General features: G+C 36.4%; 1 protein-coding gene across 4 annotated transcripts in view; it reads right to left on the bottom strand.

The window, feature by feature from the left end:
* Positions 1-19,106, bottom strand: part of LOC118006413 (F-box only protein 4) — a 382,076-nt gene that overhangs the window by 337,484 nt on the left and 25,486 nt on the right. The gene's annotated exons all lie outside the window — the stretch shown is intronic.

The following is a 19,106-nucleotide window of genomic DNA, read 5'->3' as shown; positions in this document are numbered from 1 at the left end:
TTTTACTTATTCTACTTCTTTTAGCTGTTTAACTTTTAAGATGAAAAGAGGTTGGATCAAGTTTAAATGACTGCTGCCCTTTTCTCCTCAAAGAATCAGAACTACCAACAATAAATGCCGAGCCTGCCTCCCATTTGCCTGGCTGGCTGGCAGGGAAGGAAAAGAACTTGCATGTTGGTGAAGGAAGAAGCTGGGGGGTTCGACAGTGAAATCTAGAGTAAAAACCAAGTTGGTCCAAGGTATCCTGAAAACTGTAAAATGCAGTTTAATCAGAGTGCCATTTTTTTGTTCAAAGATTTTAATTATTGGAATGCACAATTTTTAATATGCAAATTAAAAGTTTAAAATAAGAAAAAAAATTCCAACAGTATGATTCCATTCATATTAAATTCAAAACAGGCAAAATCAGACCATTGTTTAAGGATGTATATATAGGTTGTATAAGCATAAAGAGAAAGGTATGATTATCACAAAGCCAGAACAGTAGATACCTCCAGGGTGGAGGGATAGGATTATAATTGGGGAGGAAGCCAAAAACTAAGTGGGTGTGCTTGGAAGCTGCCAAAGTTCTATTTTTTGACTTGGGTTACACTACCATTTGTTTTATTTTGTTATTGTACATTAAACAGTACAAATATATTTTATAGACCCGTCTATAAATAAATGTATATTTTATAATAAAAAAGGAAAAGAAATGAAAGGAAGAAGTTAGGTTAGGCATTAATGTAGAAGACATGACTGCAGGATGCTGTTGAAGGGCACCGACCTCTTCTTGCTGTATCTGAGCAAATGTCAACACATATATAATTGAACTACAGGAGAAAAAAAGATAACTAAAATAAGTCAGGAGCAAAAGCATTTGCAAAGGAGCTTACACTTAGAAAATGCTCAAAAATAGGGGCACCTGGGTGGCTCAGTCTTTAAGCATCTGCCTTTGGCCCAGGTCATGGTCCTGGAGACCTGGGATCAAGCCCCGCATCAGGCTCCCTGCTCAGTAGGAAGCCTGCTTCTTCCTCTCCTGCTCCCACTCCCCACTGCTTGTTCTCTCTCTCTCTCTCACTCTCTCTCAAATTAATTAATTAATTAGTTAAAATGCTCAAAAATAATACATTTTTTGGACTGGAAACTAATAGATGAAAAATCTTGCATAAGAATAAAAATCTTAGAAAAACAGTGTAGAAGAAGAAAAAAGTGAACACCTTACCGGGGACATAATAGGCATTCATAAAATCATAAAATGTAAAAATGCTGTGAACATGGTTTTGTGCAATAAATCCTGCAATTTTCATAACATGAAGATGCCAATGAACTTCAAAAGAAGTCATTTTCTTTTTTTTAATTTAATTTAATTTTATTATGTTATGTTAGTCACCATACAGTACACCATTAGTTTTTGATGTAGTGTTTCATGATTCATTGTAGAAGTCATTTTCAACAATTAAAAGAAACTGTATTTTACACAGAAGTCAGTAAATTTACAAGTCATTATTATTACATGTCCTTAAATTTTGGTATGTGACAGGAAAAAAAATCAAATAAGCACTTAGAATATTCAGCCTCAAAGTAAGTGTTTCATAATTTCATAACTGTTTACAATTCAACAAATAAAATCCCATAAATGTTTCTCAACAGTTTGACAAGGCTCTGCCACTTGAGGCAAAAGTTCAGAAGCATTCCCCTAGCAACCTGTTATTTCCCGTAGAGTGCTGCCCTCTGCTGGGAACTGTGGCCACATCTGATCCCATAAATGAGTACTTTCCTGTGGTACTCCATTTCCACTTTTGTTTTCATGAATGAAGTGTATCTATCTTCCCCTTGAAACACTTCATTGAAATTAGTTGTAAACAAACTAAAAATGTGTTATGATATGTTTTCAAGTAAACCTAAAATTAACCTATTTTTGTATTTAAAAAGAAAACCATAAAATTGTAAGCTATATGTTATCTATTGAATTGCATTATTCAGAGTATAAGAAGAACTAAAGTTTGAAATATTTCAAAGTAATTTTAAAAACAGGTTCAAGGCTAGATATATGAGCAATAAAAGTGAATTTAAAAATTACATGTTCCTCAATTCTTGGTTTAAATTAATATTCTATAATTAAGCAGCCATCATTAGAAACAGTTTTCATATTTCAATGATGCTGTTATCACTCAAAACCAATTTTGAACTACTTGTATAAAACTGTCTTCAAAGTTGTTTTTAAAAGAGACATAAGAAAGTCTAATTATTTTATAATTACATTGTTTTTACTAAACCATTGCTAAATTTCATTATTAGCATTATTTACAAACTTAATTTTTTTTAAGGATTTTATTTATTTATTCATGAGAGACAGAGAGAGAGAGGCAGAAGGAGAAGCAAGCTCCCAGGGAGCAGGGAGCCCGATGTGGGACTCGATCCCAGGACCCTGGGATCATGACCTGAGCCAAAGGCAGGCGCTTAACCATCTGAGCCACCCAGGCGCCCCCAAACTTAATTTTTAATGTCATTTTTAGTTTAGAGCAGCTATGATTTTTAGAGATAAAGGTTTTCTATCACTGAGCATATTCAAAGGACTATGATGAATGATTTTAAGAAATTCTGAAAGAGGAATAACAATAACTTTTGCCAAAACTATTTATATATATATGAAGGGAAAATAATCACGTATATGTAAATGCCAGGTGTCAGCTTCTGCTTAGAATGTAGAAAATTACAAAAGAATGCCATTCCTATCTTAACAATAACAAGCCAGATAACCAATGAAATCATAGTTTATTAAAAATTCATCAGAGAGTTAAATACGGGGGGAAAATATCTAATGAATAAAATCTAGAAAGTTACAAACCTCTCTACAGTGAAGAGACCCAACAGTTTCTTTCATCCTTGGTGAAGCAGTGGAAAAGGAGAAAGCTGTCAGAGAAATAGTTAAGAAGAAAACTGCTGAACTTCTAAAAAAACTTTTGTGGACCAAGTGTGGGCTGTCATGTTGGTTGAGAATCCTCAGGACATAGAGCATGCCCACCTACCAACATTTTCTCATGGGCCTACAGAGTGGTCATGAGAAATACTGGGGCTAGGCTAAGAATTAAGAGAAACTTTCAAACACTAGGGCTTTACAGTGATACAAGGCAGCAGGCACCTAACTTCAGTGGAAGAGGGGCAGGAATGCTGAGAGAGATCTGCTCCTCCGAGGTACAGTGTATAGGACCTCATGAACACTGAGGGCAGGAAAGGAGAACTGGGACAAGTTCTATAAGTTCTCCCGGCCCAACACTGAGTAAGAGGCAGTAATAACCTATATTTGGAGAGGGGCAGGAAAGCTGAAAGGGACTCTCCTCTGAAGTGTAAGCATAAGGGGTTTATTGCAGTCTGGAGGCAGCAAAGGAGAAATGAACTGAACTCCTTAGGTACTTGGGGTCTTCAGTGAGTACATGCAGTGACTGATTTGGGCTGGGGTAGAAGCAAGAATGCTGAGACACATCCTTCTGAGATGCAGACAACCAGGATCTGTGGAAGGCAGATGGGCTCATTACCATACCGCATGAATCAGTGAATTTGGATTGAAAACTGAAATTGAAATTACCCAATTTAAAACACAAAGAGAAAACATTTTTAAAAGAAGGGTGATAAGAACATCCAATAACTGTGAAACAATATCAAATAGGCTAACATTTGTGTATCTGGAGTCCCACAACAAAACAACAACAAAAGCAGAGAAGTAATATCAGAAGAGGTAATGAGTGACAATTTTCCAAAATTGATGGAGGATGTCAGCATATGCACCTGAGAAGTTCAGAGAAACCCAAGAAAAGTAAATACAAAGAAAACCACACCTAGGCTTATCATAATCATACTGCTGAAATCTAAAGAAGATAAACCCCAAAATCAGAGGAAGAAAGGAAATATTGCATACAATGAACAATGATGAGAGTGATGGCTGACCTCTTAATAGAAATAAAAATGAAGGGGGTGAGCAATGGAATGGCATCTTAAAGTTCTTAGAGAAAAAAGAAAAACTGTTAATCTAGAATTGTATGTCCAGGAAAAATGTTCTTTAAAAATGAAGTCAAGGGGCGCCTTGGTGACTCAGTCGTTAAGCATCTGCCTTCGGCTCAGGTCATGATCCCAGGGTCCTGGGATCAAGCCCCACATCGGGCTCCTTGCTTAGCGGGAAGCCTGCTTCTCCCTCTCCCACTCCCCCTGCTTGTGTTCCCTCTCTCTGTGTGTCTCTTTGTTGAGTAAATAAAAAATAAAAATGAAGTCAAAATAAACACACTTGGAAGCAGGCAAAAACTGAAAGGATTCATCTTACCTCCCATAGACCTGCACTGCAAGAAGTATTAAACACTAATGCTCTATGGGGCTTTTTCAGTAATTTTTCTGTGTTTCATTTGCATAGTTTCAATCGCTGTGTCTTCAAGTTCAGTAATCACTTCTGCAATGTCTAATCTATCATGAATCCCACCTATTATATTTTTCATTTCACACGCTGTAGATTTCATCCCTGGAAGTCCAATTTAGGCTTTTTAACAATTTTTTTGTCTTTACTTAACATGCACAATATTTATTCCAGCTTATTGAAATAGGGGGTGTAATTATAGTAATTGTTTACTGTCCTGGTTTACTAATTCTGTCCTCTGTGCCAAATCTGGGTTGGTTTAATAGATTATTTTTCACCTTCATATGGATAATACCTTGCTTCTTTGCATGCTGATAATTTTTTATTGGATGCTAGACATTATGAATTTTATCTTGTTGGATGCTGTATATTTTTGCATTTCTGTAAATATTCTTGAGTTTTATTTTGGAGTGCTGTTAAGTTACTTAGAAACAGTAAGGTCTTGCTTATGAGTGTTGTTAGAAGGAACCAGAGCAGCATTTAGTTTAGGGTTGATTTTGCTACTACTGAGACAAAAAGCACTTCTGAGAACTCTACCCTGATTCCAGAATTATGGGTTTCCCACATTGGCTGATGTCTTCTGTAAGTCCTGGGTTTTATTCCCTCTAATCCTTTCTGGTGGTTCTTTCTCCAGCCTCAAGTAGTTTCTTCACCCTCATAAACTGATCAGTCAGAGCTGAAAACACATAGAGGACTCTGCCGATCTCCAGTGATTTTTCTCCCTCTTTCTGCATAACTCATTCCTCTGTGACACTCTTCCTATGAACTCTGGCTTGGTTGGCCTTCCCACTTCCCTGCTTTATCTTCTCAACTCAGGGAAACCACAGGCTTTGTCTAGGTTCTCTCTCCCTTGTGGACTGGGAAATCTGCAGCCAATAAGCTGGAGAAATAATAGATCTCATCTCCTTTGTTTATAGAGTGAAGGGAATCACTACCCATCATTGCTTAATGTTCAGTGTCTTGAAAACTGTTCTTTCACATATTTCATTCAGTTTTTTGTTATTTAGACAGGAAAGTAAATCTTGTCTCTCCAAATTTACCCTCCATCTTGGCTAGTAACAGAAATCTTTGTATCATGCTTTTTTAAATGTTCTAAATCCACGTATTCTGTATTTTATGACTGAAATTATTTTCCTTTGAGACCCAATCAAGTAAAAATCCTTTTCAATCCTGTATGATGTCAAATTTAGAATATAATATGAACTGTGGAGGGAGTGAAACTACCCATAAGTAGGGGCTCACACATAAAAAGAAAGGCATATGAAAAGACATTGACCCTATGATAGTCACCCCTGTTTACCTACTTCCTTCTCCATTTTGAAATTCTTCTCTGACCTGACTTACCTTTAGGACCAGATGTTCCTGCATTCCCTGTGATTACTTTCTACTCTGGGGAGGGAGGGAATAGCATAAAATGTCTAAAAGCCCTTTTATATACCAAACTTGTGTTAAATTTGCAAACTCTCTTTCATCTAGGTAAGGTAGCCTTGCCTACTTTCTCTAGAATTTCTCTACAACTGAAGAAACACAAACATATGCAACACATACACACACACACACATCTATCAATTTCATACTAAGTTAGTGTCTATATTTTAGCTTTCAGCTGGAAATGTACTTTTAACTAAAATTAATCTCTGATGTCTCTCTTTTGGACATTCCTCTTTCAATTCAGACAAACATATTTGTCACAATCAATGATTACGAAGTGATTAAAATGTAAAGTAACATCCTGTCTTCCTAAGTACAGTGAAAAAAGGCAACATGAGTAACCTATAAATCTTTCTATTACTTGCAGTATAGAGGATAGGCTACCAGCTGGTGTTCAAATAACTAAATCATTTTACTGAAAATTCAGAATAGAGGGATTGGCCAGATGTGGGTAAGGCATTATGATTATATGATTCTGTGCTATGTTCAGGGGTTGTTGCTTTGAGGAGAATGATTTTAAAGCTCCAATGACTAAACATCTTAATTTGAAACTTATATTACATGTTGCACACCAATGAAATAGAAAGAAAAAGGGGATTTCATGACATTTATGATAGAATATTTTTCTATTGCTTCCATTTCTCATAATAAAAATATATTAACAGCATTTATGAAGTGTTTACTACTCAAAAAATGTTTAAATTTCCCACTTTTGAAAAATAACAGCACATTTTAAATATTCCCTTAAATATTTTTTAAAGTCAAGCAGTTTTTTTGTTTCTCTCAACTATGTTTGAGTCTAGCGAAGCAAAATCAAGGGGCCAAGATGGCAGAGTAAGAGGACCCTAAGCTCACCTCATCCCACAGATAAAACTAGATAATACTCACATCGGTGTAAATAACACAGAAAATGACTGAAGACTGGCATAACAAACTCCACAACCAAAGGTTGGGAAGAGACCACATGGAAGAGAGTAGGAAGGGCAGACACATGGTGGGGAGTGAAACTGTGGCTATTCACAAGGTGGGGGAAGGGAGTTCCAGGTGTGGAAAAGGGTAAGAAACAAAACATCACACCAAGGAGCCCACAGAGGAAGAGGAATCCCCATAACATTTGGCTTACAAAACTAGAGAGGCTGAATTTGGTGAGTTCTAACAACCAGTGTGACTTAAAGACTGAAATTTTAAAAATCAGAGGGCTCAGCTCTGGGAGACCCTAGAGGGCGATAAGCAGCTGAGTCCCTGCTCCTAGACAGCACAACAAACACCCTGTGGAGTTACAGCATAGAAGCAACAGTTTGCAAAATACTGGGGGCACACCAAAAGAAGCTATCTAATGCATCTCAGAACATGTCCCAAAGAGGCAATGTTCATGGAGGGACTTCTCCAGGAACAAAGAAGCTGGCAGGTGCCATCTGCCTTTCCACCCCCCAGCATAAACACATGGCCACCTGCAGGAACAAGCACAGCACCCACATTCACTACCTAGCTGGCTTACACCAAGCCCTGCCCTCCCCCCCCACCAGTAACCCTTGCCTCAGTCCAGCCTCTGTGTGTACTGCCCAGCAGAAGACTGCTGCAAACCTTGCCATCATCGCCTCTCCTGACCCACGTGTTTTCCAGAGCCTCCATCCCAGTGGCGGTGGTGGCAGTGGTGGGTCCTGTGGAAGCCCAAGGTGCACCTTGTTAAAATTGTGCACCCCACCCGGGTTGGGGACCAGACACTACCCACAACAGGCAAAGAGAGCCTCTAAAGACACTGGGCTGAAAGAAAAAGCAGCCAGGACACAACAGCTGGGTGCAAGCAACATATATAGTTTTAGCTAAAGTGCTAGGTTATACTGAACAGAGGAAATTGCAATGCAAGGCACTCTTCTTTAGAAGGTAATTACTTTTAAGAGCAGGAAATGTAGCTGACGTCCCTAACACACAGAGACAGAGTGTTAGACAAAATGAGAAGACATAGGACTGTGTCCTAAATGAAAGAACAGGAGAAAAGGACAGCAAGAGAGCTAAGCGAAACAGATATGAGTAATATGCCTGATAGAGAACTTAAAGTAATGATCATTAAGACATTCACTGGACTTTAGAAAAAAGTGGAGACATCAGTGAGACACTTAACAAAGAGATAGAAAACATAAAAACGAGGTTCGTGGGTCCCTCAGGCGGCCATCCCAGTGGACACATGCCCAGGCAGCGCTCCTGCCCCATGCTCCCTCCCTCTGCCTTTCACTTCCCAGCTGCCAAGATCTTGGAAGGGTGAGAGCAAGATGGTGGAGGAGTAGGAAATCTAAATTTCATCTGGTCCCAGGAACTCAGCTAGATAGTTATCAAACCATCCAGAACACCAACAAACTTAACAGGAGATCGAAGAAACAAATAGCAGCAACTCTGTGAACAGAAAAGCAACCACTTTCTGGAAGGTGTCTTCTGATTTGTTTAGTGTATATTTTACTGGGGTCGTTGTTATCCTGTTAGCATTTTGTTCTCTCATTCATCTATTCTCCTCTGGACAAAATGACAAGACAGAAAAACTCACCTCAAAAAAAAAAAAAAAAAAGAACAAGAGGTAGTACTGACTTCCAGGAACCTAATCAATACAGACATTAGTAAGATGTCAGAACTAGAGTTCAGAATGACGATTACAAAGATACTAGCTGGGCTTGAAAAAAGCAAAGAAGATACTAGAGAATCCCTTCTGGAGAAATAAAAGAACTAAAATCTAACCAAGTTGAAATCAAAAAGGCTATTAATGAGGTGTAATAAAAAGTGGAGGCTCTAACTGCTTGGATAAATGAGGCAGAAGACAGAATTAGTGATATAGAAGACCAAATAATGGAGAATAAAGAAATTGAGAAAAAGAGAGATAAACAACTACTGAATCACTAGGGGAGAATTCGAGAGATAACTGATACCATAAAGCGAAACAACATTAGAATAATTGGGATCCCAGAAGAAGAAAAAAGAGAGAGAGGAGCAGAAGGTATATTGGAGCAAATTATAGCAGAGAACTTCCCTAATTTGGGGAAGGAAACAGGCATCAAAATCCAGGAGGCACAGAGAACACTCCTCAAAATCAATAAAAATAGGTCAACACCCCAACATCTAATAGTAAAACTCACAATTCTCAGAGACAAAGAGAAAATCCTGAAAGGAGCTCAGGACAAGAAGTCTGTAACCTACAATGGTAGAAACATTAGATTGGCAACAGACCTATCCACAGAGACCTGGCAGGCCAGAAAGGAGTGGCATGATATATTCAGAGCACTAAATGAGAAAAATATGCAGCCAAGAATACTATATCCAGGTAGGCTGTCACTGAAAATAGAAGGATAAAAAATTTCCAGGACAAACAAAAAGTAAAAGAATTTGCGAACACCAAACCAGCCCTACAAGAAACATTGAAAGGGGTCCTCTGAGCAAAGAAAGAGCCTAAAAGTAATATAGACCAGAAAGGAACAGAGACAATATACAGTAACAGTCACCTTACAGGCAATACAATGGCACTAAATTCGTATCTTTCAATAGTTATCCTGAATGAAAATGGGCTAAATGCCCCAATCAAAAGACACAGGCTATCAGATTGGATAAAAAAACAAGACCCATCGATATGCTGTCTGCAAGAGACTCATTTTAGACCCAAAGACACCTCCTGATTTAAAGTGAGGGGGTGGAAAACCATTTACCATGCTAATGGACACCAAAAGAAAGCTGGGGTGGCAATCCTTCTATCAGACAAATTAGATTTTAAACCAAAGACTATAATAAGAGATGAGGAAGGACACTACATCATACTTAAAGGGTCTATCCAACAAGAAGATCTAACAATTATAAATATTTATGCCCCTAACATGGGAGCAGCCAGTTATATAAGCCAATTAATAACAAAATCAAAGAAACACACTGACAATAATACAATAATAGTAGGGGACTTTAACACTCCCCTCGCTGAAATAGACAGATCATATATGCAAAAGATCAAAAAGGAAATAAAGGCTTTAAATGACACACTGGACCAGATGGACTTCACAGATATATTCAGAACTTTCCAACCCAAAGCAACAGAATACACAGTCTTCTCAAGTGCACATGGAACATTCTCCAGAATAGATCACGTCCTGGGTCACAAATCAGGTCTCAACCAGTATCAGAAGATTAGGATAATTCCCTGCCTATTTTCGGACCACAGTGCTTTGAAACTAGAACTCAATCACAAGATGAAAGTTGGAAAGAACTCAAATACAAGGAGGCTAAAGAGCATCCTACTAAAGAATGAATGGGTCAACCAAGAAATTAAAGAAGAATTTTAAAAATTCATGAAAATAAAATACAACTGTTCAAAATCTTTGGGATACAACAAAGGTGGTCCTAAGAGGAAAGTATATAGCAATACAAGCCTTTCTTAAGAAACAAGAAAGGTCTCAAATACACAACCTAAACCTACACATAAAGGAGCTGGAGAAAGAACAACAAATAAAGCCTAAACTCAGCAGGGGAAGAGAAATAATAAAGATCAAAGCAGAAATCAATGAAAGAGAAACCAAAAGAACAGTAGAACAGATCAACAAAACTAGGAGCTGGCTCTTTGAAAGAATTAATAATATTGATAACCCCCTGGCCAGACTTATCAAAAAGAAGAGAAAGGACCCAAATAAATAAAATCATGAATGAAAGAGGAGAGATCACAACCAACACCAAAGAAATACAAACACTTATAAGAACATATTATAAGCAACTATATGACAACAAATTAGACAATCTGGAAGAAATGGATGCATTCCTAGAGACATATAAACTACCAAAACTGAACCAGGAAGAAATAGAAAACCTGAACAGATCCATAACCAGCAAGGAAATTGAAGCAGTAATCAAAAATCTCCCAACAAAGAAGAGCCCAGGGCCAGATGGCTTCCCAGGGGAATTCTACCAAACATTTAAAGAAGAATTAATACTTATTCTTCTGAAACTGTTCCAAAAAATAGAAATGGAAGGAAAACTTCCAAACTCGTTTTATGATGTCAGCATTACCTTGATCCTAAAACCAGATAAAGACCCCATCAAAAAGGAGAATTACAGACCAATATCCCTGATGAACACGGATGCAAAAATTCTCACCAAAATACTCACCAATAGGATCCAACAGTACATTAAAAGGATTATTCACCATGACCAAGTGGGATTTATTCCTGGGCTGCAAGGTTGGTTCAACATCCGCAAATAAATCGATGTGATACAATACATTAATAAAAGAAAGAACAAGAACCACATGATCCTCTCAGTAGATGCAGAAAAAGCATTTGACAAAGTATAGCATCCTTTCTTGATTAAAACTCTTCACAGTGTAGGGATAGAGGGTACATACCTCAATATCATAAAAGCCATCTATGAAAAACCCACAGTGAATAATATATGCAATGGGGAAAACCTGAGAGCTTTTCCCCTAAGGTCAGGAATACGGCAGGGATGTCCACTATCACCACTGCTATTCAACATAGTACTAGAAGTCCTAGCCTCAGCAATCAGACAACAAAAAGAAATAAAAGCCAACCGGATCAGCAAAGAAGTCATCAAACTTGCACTCTTTGCAGATGATATGATACTTTATGTGGAAAACCCAAAAGACTCCATCCCAAAACTGCTAGAACTCATACAGGAATTCAGTGAAGTGGCAGGATATAAAATCAATGCACAGAAATCATTGCATTTCTATACACCAACAACAAGACAGAAGAAAGAGAAATTAAGGAATTGATCCCATTTATAATTGTACCCAAAACCATAAGGTATCTAGGAATAAATCTAACCAAAGAGGCAAAGAATCTGTACTCAGAAAACTATAGAATACTCATAAAAGAAATTGAGGAAGACACAAATAAATGGAAAAACGTTCCATGCTCATGGATTGGAAGAACAAATATTGTGAAAATGTCTATGTTACCTAGAGCAATCTACACATTTAATGCAATCCCTATGAAAATACCATCAACTTTTTTCAAAGAAATGGAACAAATAATCCTAGAATTTGGATGGAACCAGAAAAGACCCCGAATAGCCAGAGGAATGTTGAAAAAGAAAAGCAAAGCTGGTGTCATCACAATGCCAGACTTCAAGCTCTATTACAAAGCTGTAATCATCAAGACAGTATGGTACTGGCACAAAAACAGACACATAGATCAATGGAACAGAATAGACAGCCCAGAAATGGATCCTCAACTCTATCGTCAACTAATCTTCGACAAAGCAGAAAAGAATATCCAATGGAAAAAAGACAGCCTCTTCAACAAATGGTGTTGGGAAAATTGGACAACCACATGCAGAAGAATGAAACTGGACCATTACCTTATACCATACACAAAAATAGACTCAAAATGGATGAAAGACCTAAACGTGAGACAGGAATCCATCAAAATCCTAGAGGAGAACACAGGCAGCAACCTCCTCGACTTCAGCTGCAGCAACTTCTTCCTAGACACATCACCAAAGGCAAGGGAAGCAAGGGCAAAAATGAACTATCGGGACTTCATCAAGATAAAAAGCTTTTGCACAGCAAAGGAAACAGTCAACAAAACCAAAAGACAACTGACAGAATGGGAGAAGATATTTGCAAATAACATATGAGATAAAGGGCTAGTATCCAAAATCTATAAAGAACTTATCAAACTCAACACCCAAAGAACAAATAATCCAGTCAAGAAATGGGCAGAAGACATGAACAGACATGAACATATTTAAAGTAATCCCTATCAAACTACCAAAACCAAATAGCCAACAGACACATGAAAAAGTGCTTAACATCACTTGGCATCAGGGAAATACAAATCAAAACCTCAATGAGATACCACCTGACACCAGTCAGAATGGCTAAAATTAACAAGTCACGAAATGACAGTTGTTGGCGAGGATGCAGAGAAAGGGGAACCCTCCTACACTGTTGGTGGGAATGCAAGCTTGTGCAGCCCTCTGGAAAACAGTATGGAGGTTCCTCAAAAAGTTGAAAATAGAGCTACCCTATGAACCAGCAATTGCACTACTAGGTATTTACCCCAAAGATACAAATGTAGTGATCAAAAGGGGCACATACACCCCAATGTTTATAGCAGCAATGTCCACAATAGCCAAACTATGGAAACAGCGTAGATGTCCATCAACAGATTTATGGATAAAGAAGAGGTGGTATATATACACAATGGAATATTATGCAGCCATCAAAAAGGGGAAATCTTGCCATTTGCAATGACATGGATGGAACTAGAGCATATTTTGCTAAGTGAAATAAGTCAATCAGAGAAAGATAAGTATCATATGATCTCACTGATATGAGGATTTTGAGAAACAAGACAGCGGATCATAGGAGAAGGGAGGGAAAAATGAAACAAGACAAAACCGGAGAGGGAGACAAACCATAAGAGACTCTTAATCTCAGGAAACAAACTGAGGGTTGCTGGAGTGGTAGGGGGTGGGATGGGGTGCCTGGGTGATAGACACTGGAGAGGGTAGGTACTATGGTGAGTGCTGTGAATTGTGTAAGACTGATGAATCACAGACCTGTACCCCTGAAACAAATAATACATTATATGTTAATAAAAAATTAAAAAAAAATTTTTTTTAAACTTAGAAAAAAAGAAAAGAAAACATAAAAAAGAACCAGTGAGAAATGGAGAACACAATAAATGAAATTAAAAATACACTAGATGCTTTGGCATTTTAAAATATTTGTTCTTCCAGTCCATGAGCATGGAATGTCTTTCCAATTCTTTGTGTCATCTTCAGTTTCTTTAATGAGTGTTTTAAAGTTTTCAGACTACAGGTCTTTCACCTCTTTGGTTAGGTTTATTCCTAAGTATCTTACTGTTTCTGATGCAATTGTAAAAGGGACACATTTAAAGTAATCCCTATCAAACTACCAACAGCATTTTTCACAGAGCTAGAATAAATAGTCCTAAAATTTGCATGGAACCACAAAAGACGCAGATACCCAAAGCAATCTTGAAAATGAAAGGCTTGGAGGCATCACAATTCCAGACTTCAAATTATATTTCAAAGCTGTAGTGATCAAAACAGTATGGTACTGGTACAAAAATAGACACATAGATCAATAGAACAGAATAGAAAACCCAGAAATGAACCCACAACTATATAGTCAATTAATCTTTGACAAAGCAGGAAAGAATATCCAATGGAAAAAAAGAGTCTCTTCAAGAAATGGTGCTGGGAAAACTGGACAGCAACATTCAAAGAAATGAAACTGGACCACTTTCTTACACCATACACAAAAATAAATTCAAAATGGATTAAAGATGTAATTGTGAAACCTGAAACCATAAAAATCCTAGAAGAGAACACAGGCAGTAGTAACCTCTTTGACACCAGTCATAGAAACTACTTTCTAGATATATCTGCTAAGGCAAGGAAACAAAAGCAAAAATAAACTATTGGCACTTCATCAAAATAAAAAGCTTCTGCTCAGTGAAGGAAACAATCAACAAAGCTAAAAGGCAACCTACAGATGGGAGAAGATATTTGCAAAGAACATATCTGTTAAAGGATTAGTATCCAAAATATATAAAGAACTTATCAAACTCAACACCCCAAAAATAAACAATAAATAAACAAAAATAAACCATTGCAGCCACTGTGGAAAATAGTATGGAGGTTCCTCAAAAAATTAAAAATAGAACTACCCTATGATCTAGTAATTGTACTACTGGGTATTTACCCAAAGAATACAAAAACACTAATTTGAAAGGATATGTGCACCCCTATGTTTATTGCAACATTACTTACAATAGCCAAACTATGGAAGCAGTTCAAGTGTCCATCAGTTGATGAATGGATAAAGATATTGTATACATATATACAATAGAATATTATTAAACCATAAAAAATAGTGAATCCTGCCATCTGCAACAATATGGATGGAACTAGAGAGCATAATGCTAAGCAAAATAAGCCAGTCAGAGAAAGACAAACACCATATGATTTCACTTATACGTGGAATTTAAGAAACAGAACGGTGAACAAAGGGGGGAAAAAAGAGAGAGAGAAACCAAAAAAACAGACTCTTAACTATAGAGAACAAACAGATGGTTACCAGAGGCAGATGGGTGGAGGGATGGGTCAAATAGGTAAAGGGGATTAAGAGCACAATTGATGAGCAGTGATTAATATATGGAGCTGTTGAATCACTATATCATAACACCCAAAACTAATAGAACTACATAGGAATTAAAATTAAATTTTTTAAAAAATAAGGAAGAGGAAAGAAATGAAGTTGGTTAATATACCTAGAATAGGGTTCAAGCAAGATAAAGGTACCATGCTGCCTGAATCCTGTGTTGCACAATGTTCGTATGTTCTCTTTTTTTCTCTCTCTCCCCTCATCTCCCTCTCCCAACCTCTCTTTCTCCCCCTCCCTCCCCTCTCACTTGCTGGCTTGTTCTTCCCTCTTATTCTCTGTTACATCAGCCTTCTCTGCTTACAATGCAGTTATAAGGACCGGAGTTAAAGGTGAGAAGGGCAACTCAGCAGATGGCAGGTACCTAGAGCCTGCACACATTTGATCAATTAGAGTTGTAGGAGCAAATATTCCTGGTCAGGAGCTTGACCCCTTGACCAGCCCCAGCAAAGGACACTTGTGGCCAGATTGGATGTCAATAGGTTGCCAATTTAAGTGTATAACTGTCTTGAATATTTCATGCCTCATGAATGTCAAGTGCCTATCTCTTCCTTCTATCCCTTCCTATATTTGTTCAGCATATGCACTACCTAATTTATGTATGCCTAACCTGTCCCACAGGTTACATGCTTTAGTTTTATTTAAGAAAGACTATTCTTAAATAATGTAGCAAATATACATAAACATGATTTGCAAAATGGCTATAATTATTAACATACCAGTGGATTATTCTTGTATTTAAAACATGTTAATTGATCACCCATCATGTACTAGTGACTCCTTTGGGTGTTGGAGACAGGACAATGGTTAAAAGAAACTAAAATCCTTACCCTTTAGAGCTTACATTTTAGTGGAAGCTGTGTAGTTAAGAAAAACATCATATGTGTGTGGGTATGGATATCTGCATATGTATTCACATACATGTATGTGTGAGCACTTGTATATGCAAGCATGTATGTATTGCACATAAATTTTTATTAAGCTAGTTCAACAAGTATAAAACCACAAGTCTAAGAAGTATTTGCGTATTGAAGATAACAATGAATTACATTACACTTTCTCAATATGCCGTGGTCCATTGACTATTAAAAACATGAGTGTTAGTACTGGCTCTGTCACTATCTGAGTGTCTATGGACAAATCACCTAATCGTGATGAATCTTGCCTTGTGTGTATTCAGTTTCTCTAAAGACTTAGTGAGATATATGAGGAATGTGGTAGATACACTAGAAAATCATGCACAAATATAAGGTATTTTCTATATTATTACCTTGATTTGTGAAGTAAGCAGTAGTGTTATTTATTGATATTTAGTAGTGATTTTGCTCCTACGGTCCCAAACTAGTAGGGTAGTAGACTTTTTTTTTTTTTTTTTTGCTTAAACTTTATCCTCTAGGCTTAAGTTTATATTTCTTTCTGTACCCAAATCTTCAGTTTTATTTCTTTGCTCTTCAATAAAGATATGAGAACACATGGAAGTGGCGGTGGTAAAGTCATGTAAGGAACTTCACTGGCCCACTCCATTTCGCCACATTCTCCTATCTTTCTGTCTGAACCCTCTAAGAATACTGTGCTCTGTACTGAAAATTTTTAGCAACCCCCGGATTTACTTGCATCATTGCATAAAAAAGGCATAACCCTGTCAGTGCCACATAAATGAGAACAAGCAAAGCAGTGCTCTCTTAATTCATTAGCATTCACTTTGCAGCACTGGACTCCTAATTAAGATTCATAAGTATTCATATTCACTCAGGCTATTCTACATTTTATTTGCTACATTTGGTTAGAAATATTTAGACACATTAAATGTTCTTCCAGTCAGAACAAATACTTCCTGTGTTTGTGAATAAGCCAACTGATAATTGTCCACTGTCAAAAGCAAAATATAAAAACATGTTTTGTTCCCATTTTCAATTTTCCTTTATTTCTTTACATAAGTCATTGTATTTGGACAAAGAAAAGTAAATTGTTCTAAGAGTGAACTTTTGAATTGGTATTGTTAGCTTCTTCCTATGGTAATAATGTCCTCAAGTTATGCTGGTAAATATATTACAGAAAACTATGAACCTGAGAAGTTTGCACCTTTGATAAAGAAAGTGATCAGATGACAGGAGGGTGACTTGAAACTCCAACACCTGAGTATTGGTTGAAGGGTTGATAGATGATTATTTCAGAGGAAAGATTTTATGGGCTGGGGAACAGCTTTTGCTAGAACATAAGAGAGAAATTTGTTTTATTCTATGTTGTCTCAAAAGATACAACCAGGATTGACATGTAGAAATTATAAGGAAAGAAACTGTAGCTCAAAAATGGAAGACCTCATTAATAATTATATTTGTTCAAAAATAACATAATCTGACTTTGGAATTCCACAGGATAATGGGGCCACCAAATTTAGAATCTCCATATATATTCTGAATACCATACAGATCAGAGACAATGAATAAAACTGCCCAATAGCTCATGCCTACAACATGACTAAAACAGAATAACACTTAAATTTACATGTGACTAAGATAAACATTCAGAAACCAGAAGAACCACCTCTGGATCCCCCACAGAGCAGGAAGTGGCACTTGGGGTGTGCAATGCAGATATAATCATCTTCCAAAAGATAGAGTCCTGCTATCTTTTGATAGTATATAAATCTGATATCTGGATGTTCAGAGTTCGGGTTATGGGGAAGTGAGAGGGAGGGCCTTGAAAGTGGATGCAATCATATTGGGAGTTGTACCCCTTCTCAGGAAGAGCAGAAAGACTTGGAAGGAAGAATGGCTTTGAATCCCCATGGATTTGAGGGATAAGGGGAAAGAAGGAATAAGTCGTAGAAAATAAAAGATTTTACAAAAACAAAAGAATATAGAAACATCAGAAGACACCATTATCCTCTCTCCTCTGCCCACAAAAAAATGTAGACATTAATTAAAGAACCTGCACTTCATCATACCAACAGAAGAGGGGACTCTTGCACTAAGAAATCTAAAAAGCCACCGAACTTCCTTTTCTCCTTACAATTGTTATTGCTGGCATAGGAAAATATAAGATATTCCAAAATTAACAGAAAAAGGAAGACACCATCCATACTAAAGGTATTGTATTAGAAAACCAAAAAGTGAAAAGCAAAACATTTCAGATGATGAAAATTATTCCCCAAAAAACAACCACAAAGCACAGAAAAATATGCCATCTAAATTAAATATCCTTAAACAAGTATTTGGTGATATGAAAAAACTCAAAGAATATATTTAAAAGTTCAAAATAAAAATTAACATAAAAACAAGAAGATGTAAAATGAGAGTTGACTAACTCAGGAACAAAACTGAAAATAAAGAAAAAATCATCAACAAAACAAACACAAAACTGGAAGACATCCAAGGAACAACACATTAGACTGAGAATATAATATGGGACATAGGCAAAAATTAAAACAACAAAATAATTTAAATAAAATAGACAGGTAAAAAAGATCAGCAAGAAGATAATAGAGAAGATGGGGGAAAAAATCTAAATAAGGAAATGGTCATTAATGAAGGTTTTAGCACAAAGATAACTATAAGAACAAAAACAAACAGAACATGTAAAATATATATTTTATATATGTATATATGTAATAATAAATATTTATAGTAAACATATAAATATATTTATAAATATATAAATACATTAAAAATACATATTTATTTTATTAAGTATTTATAAATAAATACATAACTATTTTATGTATGTATGTATATATTAAAGGTATTAAGATAAGGAACATAAAAATATATAAACAACATAGAAAAAGAAATGCAACAAATACATAATACACAGTAAATATGTAAATATTAAACATATAATTATATCAATAAATAAAAATGAATTTAACTCACCTATTAAAAAACATTTTCATATTGCCTCATGTAGCAAAACCCAACTGTTAAATAAACAGACCCACTTAAAACAAAATGATTCAGAAAAGCTAGACAAGGTAAATGCAAATGAATAAGAAATCTTGACATTCCATGGCTTGGAAATATCAAATTAGACAAAAGGTTATTTCATAATGCTAAAGGATCCAATTCACAGTGAAGAAGTAATGGCTATGAACACATATTCACCATATAATCCAGTAAC

This window comes from Mirounga leonina, unplaced genomic scaffold (assembly GCF_011800145.1).
Source record: "Mirounga leonina isolate KUSES-001 unplaced genomic scaffold, KU_Mleo_1.0 Mir_96, whole genome shotgun sequence".
Classification (NCBI taxonomy): domain Eukaryota; kingdom Metazoa; phylum Chordata; class Mammalia; order Carnivora; family Phocidae; genus Mirounga; species Mirounga leonina.
This window is presented reverse-complemented; position numbering and strand designations above follow the sequence as displayed.